The following is a 10,822-nucleotide window of genomic DNA, read 5'->3' as shown; positions in this document are numbered from 1 at the left end:
AAAGGGCAACTCCTTTTAATGACTTGGATCTAACCATGATTATCTATGATCTCATGGCAGCCTTCCAATATCTGAAGGGGGCCTACAAGGATGCTGCAGGGGCACTCTTCATTAGCAACTGTAGTAATAGGACAAGGGCTGATGGGTTTAAATTTAAACAAGGGATGTTCAGGTTAGATATAAGGAAGAAGTTCTTTGCTGTGAGGGTGGTGAGGCACTGGAATGGGTTGCCCAAGGATGTTGTGAATGTCCCATCCCTGGCAGTGTTCAAGGCCAGGTTGGACAGAGCCTTGGGCGACATGGTCTAGTGTGAGGTGTCCCTGCCCATGGCATGGGGTTGGCACTAAATGATCTTAAGGTCCTTTCCAACCCAAACCGTTCTGTGATTCCGTGAGGATTTTTTAATAGCAGAAGCTGTAGCAGAAGCTGAGATTTCAGCTGTATAGACCTGCAGGTGTTTCAGATGGGCTCAGTGTGAGCAGAGTTTGCTCTGGGAGTGAAGAGCAGGAGGTATGTTCTAGTGCTGGTTGATCATCTCTCCCTGTTTGCTCACCCTGTGGCATGCCAGCGGGTGCAGCTGTGTGAACCAAGCTAGAGGCAGACTGTGTGGTCTGTCACTGGTGCAGCCCCAGTGGGCACTCGTGGCAGAGGGAGCTGCTGTGGGCTGGCAGCCCTGGAAAGTCAGGCTGGCTGCGTTGGCTGTTGCTGAAACAAGGAGGGGTGCAAGCAGTGCTTTAGCTGCTGTGAAGAGCCGAACCTGCTGCTCCACAAGCTGAGTCCTCTCAGCAGCAGTTTTCCAAGACTCCAGCACAGCAGAGCAGCCAAATGGATCACAGCTGCTTTGCTGCCCCGGTAGCTAGCTGCCCTGGGTAATGGGTTATTTTGTTGTGCCTGGTGCTGGCCCTGAGCTGACAGCCTCTGTCTCTGGGAGGTTTTCTTCTGCACCCTCCCTTCCACCACAGTCATTTGTATGGGACTTTGCTAGGTCCCTGCACTCAGTCCTCCCTGTGATAGAAGAGATGTAGTAGGAGACTAGTGGCTCTGCTTGCTGGTGGATCCAGTGCTTCATTAACTTCCTAGTTCCCCTTTAAAATGGGCAAGTGTATTGTTTGCCTGAAAAGTGTTAAGTACTGTTGTAAGAAAGCATATGCTTAAAGAATGCTTAATGATTTTGAAATGAAAAATGCTATTTGCCAGTGATATACAATGCTGTTGCCTAGTCTGGAAGGGTAATGAAGATTGCTTAATTAATGTAACAGACAGGCTGAAATGCCAAGCTATGCAACTTCAAAGCAGGAAATAACAGGTGTGAATACAACTTGACTGTATGGTTGTTCTGTGTTGGGGCATACAATTGCAGAAGATGAATTGCCCTTGTTTGATCGTATAATGTGTCCCTAGCACCACCAGGGACAAGATAACAGTACTGATGTGCCTGAGTGGCCACATAAAACATGCAAGGGTTGTGTCCTGGCAGAAGGTAGGCAGGTGCTTTCAGCACAGAGGGCAGTGAACCCCTACACTGAGTTATCTAGTGGTATGTTAGTTTTGCCATCACCTTAAATCCATCCATGACTGGATGCCCCTTCAAACTATGCAGAAATTACTGTCTTGGCTGTTCATGCTCTAGAAAGGCAGAAGGTAGTATAATCTTTTCTTCTTTTTTATGTATTGAAGTTGTTTCCAGTATAAGCCCTATTAATGACTCATCTGGAAGGTTTTGCACACTGAATGTAGGGATGCACCTTTCATGTATATTTGATGAAGCAAATGGAGCTCTTTTAAGACAGTATTTTGTCTTCAAGCCCTCATAGTTAACATGGCTCCTTTAATATTTATTCTTTATATACAATCTAAATATACATGCAAATGCTGATTTAGTTGCGTCTTACCAGTTTCTTTCTAAAACACTTCAGTTATTTTTAAAGTCTTCTGCAAACTGAAACCAAACCTCTGCCTCCCACTGCCACCAGTCCCCCATTACATCCCTGCTCACATATGAGGCATTGATTTTCTTTCTCTCTTCCTCAGTTTTAAGTGAAGTGGAATGGAATGTCATCTCTAAACTATTTCACTCATCATAACAAGGTGAAAACAGCTCTGTTGGGATGGGGCACAGTCCAAAATCCAGCAGCAGCCCTTACTCATCTGCTGCCTTTCCTGCTCACGTGGGTGCCAATCCCTTAAGGAGTGCCACACACCAGTGGGCCCTGCTGAAGGCACTGGGGCTCCACACAGGCTCAGGCCTGCATTTGCATCAGGAGATATTTCTGTCTGAGTCAGGGGAATAGTAACACCCACAGACTCAGCCCTAGGCTCTGGCAGATTTAGCTCTCAGCAGATGTAACTATGAATTCATTTAGCCTCATCAGTGGTTTAAGCTAATGCACAGACTTTAAGCCGGTGTAAGTGAGGCACTCTCACGTGTCCTGTTGAGCCACCCCTGTTACAGAGGGACTAACTTCCAGCAGAAGGATGCAGAGGCAGCTGCATATGGTACTGCCTCAGCCTAAAGCCCTAAGGGCCCTGAGCTGCCTGGCTATACATATATTTATGTTTTCATTGTTACTGGTTGGGATAACCCTCCTTGGAGGTGTTACAAATCCTGACCCTTTCTTCAAGGTGGTTGCAAGAGACAGTTAAGCACATGTCCTTGTTCAAAGTAAAGTACATGACATTTCACAAAGGAATTTGAACTATTTAGGTGCAAGGCCAAGCTATTATTTGATTAAGACTCAGGGGTGGAGAAAAACAGGAGGAGCATGGGAACAGACTGCCCAGAAAGTGAGACACAGACCAAAGAGCACACAGCAGCAGCCAGAGAAAAGTAGACAGTACTTTGGGGGGTGCTGGCTGAAAGAATATCAAATTGTTTGACCCCACGTGTTTCCAGAAAACAAACATTTTGTGCTTATTTTGTAAATACGATTGGATTCTACCACCAGTCCTAACAGAACCAAACTACAACCACTCTTATTTTGTGGGAGTCTTTCACGTGAGAAAGGTAACAGAATAGTTTTAGTGCCATGATTTAGTGAAGGTACCTTATTTATAGCAAGCATAACCAAGAGAGAATTATGCACTTCATTACATGCTTGTGACAATAAGACCTTTAAGTCTTGCACATATGTTACATAGGACCTATTTTAGAAACACTTCAGAGACTAAAAATAAATACGTTGGATGGGTTTAATATAGCCTGCAAAGCCATGTGCTTTAGGCACCATGAGACCAACAGAACGGGGCTTGGAGAGAGAAACCAGTACATTTAAAATGGCTCTAAGCAACTCAAATGGCCTTGCTAGATCTAGAGATGTTTCCAAAATTAAGTCTGTCATTCTGTGTCTTTCTACAGGTAGAGGTAAGCATACATGTGTAAATGTAGACACAAAATGAGTGTGTCCTACACATAGGTACTTACATGTAAGAGAAAAGGATACATTCCTTCACACAATTCTCTCTGCATGAAATATGGACTATTGTAACAGCTATTTCGTGTTAATTAACAAATATATATCAATATATACTTAATTATTGACATTAACTTCATGTTTTTCTGCTGGCAGCATGATTTATCTTTTAGACTGTTTGCTAATTATTTACAATTCAAAAATAATTATTAGAAATATGTGCTTTCTTGTATGCCACTACTAATTGTCATCTCTGCTCAATCCATGCATCTTGGAGTGGTCCAACCCTATCCTATTGCATTCCATGCTTCATCCCCTGGGTCTCATGTAGCAGACATAGCTATGGGCTACAGCTGAGATGTTAAAGAATTCCCCTCTCTGGAGCTATTCTATATATGTGTGTAGGTACACATATATATGCATATATAAACACAAATGCTCTCCAGCTGTGTAAGGGGAATCAACCTAATTTTAAAAGTGGAAATCTACAAGCTCTTCTGGTTTTCATTATAAGCTCTTCAAACTAATTAAACACAAACCTGACCTTATTTTTATTACTTCCCTTAAATTAGTGCACGTGCAATGGCGAAAGTACATCCTTGCTTGAGACAGTCCTGAGAAGGAAAATGTATAAAGCTCATCCTGTTGCTCTGACATCACTGACATATTTCTCTACACTAATAAAAATTCCTGTCTCTAGAGGAAGCCCCTTTTTGATTATGAAACGATGTCCCTGATGCCATCCCATTCCTTATTTCTGTTTAGAAGATTACTAGTGAAATTGTTGCTAAGTAGCTGTGGTCTAAAACTCATGAGGTTTTCCAGGCTTTTCCCTGGAAGGTAAATTAAAAGCCAAATCACTGCATTGCGTAGGCTAGGGGGGAGTACCCAACTATCAGCTTAGGGCTAGGTGCAAATCACAGGACATACAGCTTCTAAGCCTAGAACATGCAGTCTGCCTGGTGATATCTCCTGATTTTTACAGGGTTGCACATGGGAGTTGTCTTTGTTCCTTTTTGTTTATTCTCTTCTGTATGGACCATGCGAAGCCTTCTAGCCATGGAAAGAATATGCAACGTAAAGCTCACACTTAAAAAATTAAAGGATTCTGGTATAGAAAGTTTAGATTGTGATGAAATAGTTTAGTCAAGAATACAGTATGAGAAATAATGGCCTGGGCATAACACCTTGCTGAAAGCAGAGAGGTTTAGTAATGCCAGGATGCTTAGAAGAGAAGGTTAGCAAATGTCCCAACTGAAGCACTTCAAAACACACCGGTTAGTAAGCAGACAGGCCCAGTGTCCCTAGGGCAGACGCCACCTGTGTTGCTCTTGGGGGAAAAATATAATGATATCCACTTCTATTTCTAGTTTTGCTGGTTGCCTATGAGACACTTGTTATGGAAGAAATGAGCTTAGGTGGTTATTTGAGCTGCAGAGAGATAAGAACTCAAAGGGGGTTTTATTTGAAAGCTTCCATTCAGAAGTAGGGAGAGAAAGTGGCTGATTTTGTTGATCAAGGAATAGTAGAGCTCTCAGTTTTTCCTCCCTCAGTGGTTATTGTGTGGAGGGTCCAAGCAGTGCCTGTTTGGTGAATCTGCTTGCAAATTTGTAGCTGCAAGGGAGCCAGAAGTCAGTAAGACATCAGAATCCTGTTAAACTGGTTTCTACTGGTTTGAAATGTCAGGCAGGTTTGGAGTGTTGCTGTGCCAGGCTATCCTTGTCAACTGCATCAAGCTAATTTCAGCTAATTTCAAACCTGACATAAGCTGATACTATTCTTATAGCCTCTTACTCTGATTGCATGCGTCTTTAGTAACTCAGGAAAAGTACTTGATAGACAACTCTGGAAACTGTACAGCAAACAGCATCAGTCATGCTAACTTCCTCGGCAGAAGGGCTCATTTTAGCCCCAGGAGAGGACTCTGACAAGAAGGGAAGCTCCCAGGACTGCAGCTCCCAATGCAGAGCAGGCTCTTCTGTCCTAGTACTCGGGAAGCAGCTCAGGGTTTAGGCAATCCCATCCAGAAACCACTCCTACCTGCCTCTAGTTTGCTGGGTACAGCATTGCATTGTAGAAAATCAGGAACACGTGCAGTGCTCTCTGGCTGTATGTGCATCCACAGTAAGTCATGACATTGTCTCCTCAACCTTAACTCTAGCTCACTTTGCCCAAGTGCTGTAAAAGGTTGGCAAACCTTTCCCTTTCAATCCTTTCCTTCTAACAGCAGTTGTTACCCTCCTCTTCATCCACAGTTTTTAAGCACAGGAAGAGGAAGGGTAGTATGATCTCACAGCTGCAGCACTGAATCAGGTCCTGTGAGAGCAGATGTCATTTCTCAGCTCTACGGTAGCTCCCTGGGCAATCTTGAGCTCTTCCTGGGTCTTAGTTTCCCAACTCTAGACTGGGAGGGGTATACTATAGTTTATGAATACTGTATTTCTTCCATAGTCTTTGTTTCTTTGGAGTTACTTGAGCAGGAACTCAGTGTAAGTATGAAAGCATGATATGCATGATATGAAATAGCCTGATGGATTCAAAAGAGCTCTGGACAGTACTGTAATTAAAGGAAAAATGAACCAGTTTGGATGGTCTCTCTTTTTTGGTTATTTTTTCATTTGATATTTCCTACATTTCCATGCCCATGTGGTGTATTGTCTAGATTTCTAGTTCCTCAGTGTCTCTGTTATTCTTTCCCCCCTAAGAAGGGGTCCTTGTTTCAGGAGTTGCTCCCTTTTGGAACAGTAAGATTGAAGATTGAAGATTGAGTAACCTGCTAAACCTGTTGGGATGTCTTTTTCATAGACATCTGTTTCAAAGATGATTTTGGCTAGGAAACAAGGCAGGGAGGAGATGAAGTCCACAGACTGGTCTAAGTTTTACTGAGTATTGTCAGGTTTTCTTACTTAGATCTCATGGGGCTGCTTGCATGGGGCGCTGTTTGGAAACATGAAATATTGCCTCCAGGGATAGGAGGATAATTGCCTATAAAAATCATAAAACAAGTTACTTCCAAAAGGAGAATTGGAGTGAAAACCCCAGGCACTGGCCACATATTCAGGGACAGATGACAGTAATTATATAGTTAAAGCATTTTGCATTGTCGTGCAAATGTCCTCTCCAAATTATAGCAGTGTGGGACAATGCGTTCTTTGTCTCTGGGCTCTTCTTATCTGGCAATTACACTGGTGGTTCACACATACTCCTGTATTGACAGTTGGTCTTAAAGTAGATTTGATAGACTCCAATTTGAGTCTGGAGAAAATCAGACCAGAATAAAGTTTCTGTTCATCTCTTAATATTAATGTCAGCCAATTAGTCCTTTTTGCAGGTTCAGTGAAACATTTTCCTTTGTTTTTTCCCCCCATTATTTTAGTGCAATTTCCTACTTTCAACTAGATCTGGAAGTGGCAGCTCCACTATTAACAGTTGGATCCACTGATAGTCTCATCTCCCAAGAGCTAGCTTGTTCTTAGGGAATTTTAGTCCCTATTTTCTTTGTGCATTTAAAAATACACAGAATTGCTGGGGCAGAGTTCACAGCTACACTGGATACACAGCAATTGGTCTCCTGAGAGTGAAAGGAAAGATCAGCTAAGGGGAATGGTCAGCCTGGTGTTAGGAGGAAAACAGGCAGTTTTTCCTATTTCCTGTCTTTATTTATGTGTTTATTTTAAAGCAAGAATCCATTTGCCAGGAAAAATCAGCTTGTCCTGCCCCTGGAAAAAGACACACAGGTTGGTTGGTTTGGGGGATGTTTGCTGTTCAGCTGGTCCCATTAATGCCTGTTCTGTGCAGTCTGGCTCTCCTCTCTGGCTAGGTTTCCTCCCTGCGGTGGTTTTTATGCGTGTCAAGCTGTGCCAGTGGTGTCTCTCATCTCTGTCAGCCAGTATTTCAACAGTGTTCCAGCTGTGCTCTGTCTGGGTTGCACAGGGCTCCTTCAGTGTGACTTCACTTGTAGAGCAAAGTCAGTTCTTTCTTGCGCACTGAATTCGTCCCTTTGTGGCCTGAGGTTTCTTCCTCAGACCGCTCTGCTTCCAGCATCCCCCCAGAATAGGATTTTACTCACCTGACAGTCTGGGGCTGAACCAGTCTCTCATTTGTCATTGGGATGAGGTATGTCCAACAAGTCTGGACTAAATTCCCGAAGTTGTTAGAGATTTGCAATTCAGTTGTGAATCCAGAGGTGGGTATGTCCTTTAAAAAGAAGATTCCTGTCCTTCAGTCCTTGTACCTTCTGTCAGTTCTGCTTAAGACTGAAGTTTCCCTCAGACTTTGTTTGTTCAGTTTCCAGAGTCACAGCAAACATAATTTAAAGGAACAGCTTTCCCTTTACCCAGGTAAGTTAGTACAAATATGCCCTGAATGTCCTTTGCACTGCTTGTGCTAAAGGCTTGATGACAGGGCATTGTTAAACCTCCCATATAAATCTTTAACAACTGGGTGAAGCTCCAGTCCAAATCTGCAGACTCAAAAAGTGGAAGGAGTAAGTGGTATTTGCTTACACTTTTAAGGCCCACTGACTGAGAAACTGCTCTTGCTTTACATTATTTACAGCCACTTGAGATGAAAAGACCAGAATGTTTATGACTATTTTTAGGCTACCATTTTTAAATTTCATATGTGTTCACATACCTGGACAACTGGGGTGGATATAGAAGAGCAAGCCTGGTTTTATTTTAAGGCTTTTTGGTTCTGTTCATCCAAATGCCTGTTACAATTTTCTCTCTTGAAATATATGATTTCTTACTTAGGTTGTGCTTACATTTGCTGTTCTCTTCACTGGGCTTGTGTGCTCTTATTTGAATGTCCCTCTCCTGTAGCCAGCTTAGGGCCCAGTGCTTCAAAGGAAGAGAAGTAAGCCTGTAGTACTTGTAGGTACTTGTGCAGTGCTATACTTAGGAGAGAAGTTTTCCCTCATCGTTGGATAACTCACTTGGTATTTTTAAGCCTGCAGTTTGAATGACTCTTACAAACAGCATCACTGCTGAATTTGACAGTAGTCTTTCCTTTGGTGTTTTTTTTTTGTCTTTCTGAAGTTCACTGAACTTACCAAGTGCTTTGTTCATCTCAAAATGTTTTAATTAGTCACGACATTACCTTATTCCTTTTACAATGTAGCTGTATGCCCAGCCTCCAGCCTACTCCATGGAAGGCCAAACGTTTCTTGAGTAAAGCTTTGGTTAATCTGAGGTTAGTCATCATGTGCCAGTGTCCCTTTATATCAGCTAGGGGCTTGGGATGGGTGTAGAGGGCTGTCAACAATTAATCCTATAATAATTAATCAAAGCCACCATCAGACCTGTGCACTCCTGGTCTGTGAACTAGCAGGACACAGGAATGAGAGATACACTGGAATTTGGCTTCCCCTCTGTCGCAAGATTCACCCCACGGTGAATCTAGCTAACCTTGTGCTTCAGACTCGCTTATCTGAGCGTCCCAGCACTGGCAGAGTACATGAAGCAAAGGACTCCAGTTTTATTGCATTTTTCAGTTATTAAATTGCTCCAGTGACTCCTTCCCAGCATCACTATTTTGAGAGCTAAATAAATCCTGCTTCTACAATCCCCTTTTTGTATGTAAATCTCACCACCTCTCTTCCTTTGCCTCCCATAGGTTGTGCCATTCATTTAGTTACAAAAATAAAGTGTATTTATTGTTTTTCTGTTCCAAATGGGCAAAGTAAATGGAAAAATGGTGTAATGTGTGTCATAGACAGGCTGTTTACTGGATGTTGTCTCTCTCGGAGTAATGAAGCTTCCCTGTGACAAAACCACGACTCACCATGGCGTGTCAGTAGTTCTTACAGGGCCACTGTGGGGTGATGTTGTTGCCCTTCGGGTTGAGGGAGTATTTTTTTGATTTTGCCCAGTTCTTTCAATAAGGAGAAGGAATAGTTTGTAAAAGGCTGTTACTTACTGGAAAAGGAACACTGGCAGCACCATTCTGTGCTTACTCCTGAAGAAAATGAGAAATGACTTCACTGGAATAAACAAAGTATGAAATGGTACAAATGCGAAGAGTACCTGCTCCTCATACCTGTTCTCTTACAGCTGGTAAGGATATTGTGCTGGTTTTAAATGTGCTTTAAATTCCTAACTAGATTTGGAATTAAAAGAAAACAGGGGATGTTCCTTTGTGCAATGAACCCTCTTTCCCAAAGAGCTCTGCCATTACCATTTGTGTTATTATTGTTATTCTGGCTTTTTTCTTGTTTTGTTTTGGTTCTTTTCCCCTGACAGAGCAGACTTTCAGTCAGTCTTCAGGTCTATAGGATTTGTGTTCTGCACATACTGTGCCATATTCCATCACAGAATCCCTAATCTCTGAAAAGCAGCCCTTGGTGTTCTGTCTGAAAATGTGCAGAACTGCGTCATTGCTCTCTCCTATGGCCTGACTCCACAGAAGACCTCTTGATTTTAACTACAGCTGCCTGACAGCAGCTGCTACACTGTACAGCACAACACAAATACTGAATTATCCGAGCTGGGTTTGCCTTTCTAATAGTGTCAGGAATCAATGGATTCAGGTTTGAGCATTTTGCACTGATTATTTTTAATGGACTAGGTATCACTCATTAAATGTAACCTCTCTTGGTTTTCTACTGGCTTCTTTTCACATATGCTCATAAGCATTAGCCTCTGAATTCTTTTTCTTGGCCTTCATTTGCAGCTATTGCTGCATCTTTTCTAAGAGGTGGCACCCGAAATTGAACATGGTCCTTAAAACGAAAATGCTCCATTGTTCAGTATTCTGTCGTTGTATTATCTTCTGCATTATTTTTATATCCTCTTATTAATGCACCCACACAGCCCATTTGCATTTTTTAACCTTTTTAAAAACGTTTTCATTACAACAATCAGATGTAAGGGCAATGAAGTAAGTGTGGAACAATAGAAGTGAAGAGCTTGATTCTCCTCAGACCTATACCCACTTTAAACTTCACTGGTGACACTGATTTTGGTTTACACCAAAAGCAAAGAAGGAGGATCGAGCCTAGCAGGTCTGCACTGAGACACATCCATTTTTGATAGTTACCAAGGAATAGTTTTGTAATGTAGTTGCAGCACACAGCATGCTGTTTGGAAAAAAGCACTTTTAATAGGAAGGAGGCTTTTTTGCAGATAGAAGTCTGTGGTATGGATGAAGAGCAGTGCTGGAGGCCTGGATGCTGGCAGTGCTTGGCAGTGGCCATGCAGGGGAAGCACTGCAGGGTGCCCGTGTGTTGACTCTGTGGTTGTCCTGCAGAGGCATTGGGGTTCACCCGGGTTAACCTCACAACATGACTAAGCAGCGCATTCTTCATTGTGGGATTAGTTTTAGCCATTGCAGGCCGTTACCTTCTGCACAGCCATGTCTGATTCCTGCCCTGGGGAGCAGGCCAAAGGCAGTGCACCTCAGCTGGCTGCAGG

The sequence above is a fragment of the Nestor notabilis genome, unplaced genomic scaffold, assembly GCF_000696875.1.
Source record: "Nestor notabilis isolate BGI_N333 unplaced genomic scaffold, ASM69687v1 scaffold8560, whole genome shotgun sequence".
Taxonomy (NCBI): Eukaryota; Metazoa; Chordata; class Aves; order Psittaciformes; family Psittacidae; genus Nestor; species Nestor notabilis.
The sequence above is the reverse complement of the archived record's forward strand: the minus strand, read 5'-3'. Positions refer to the sequence as shown.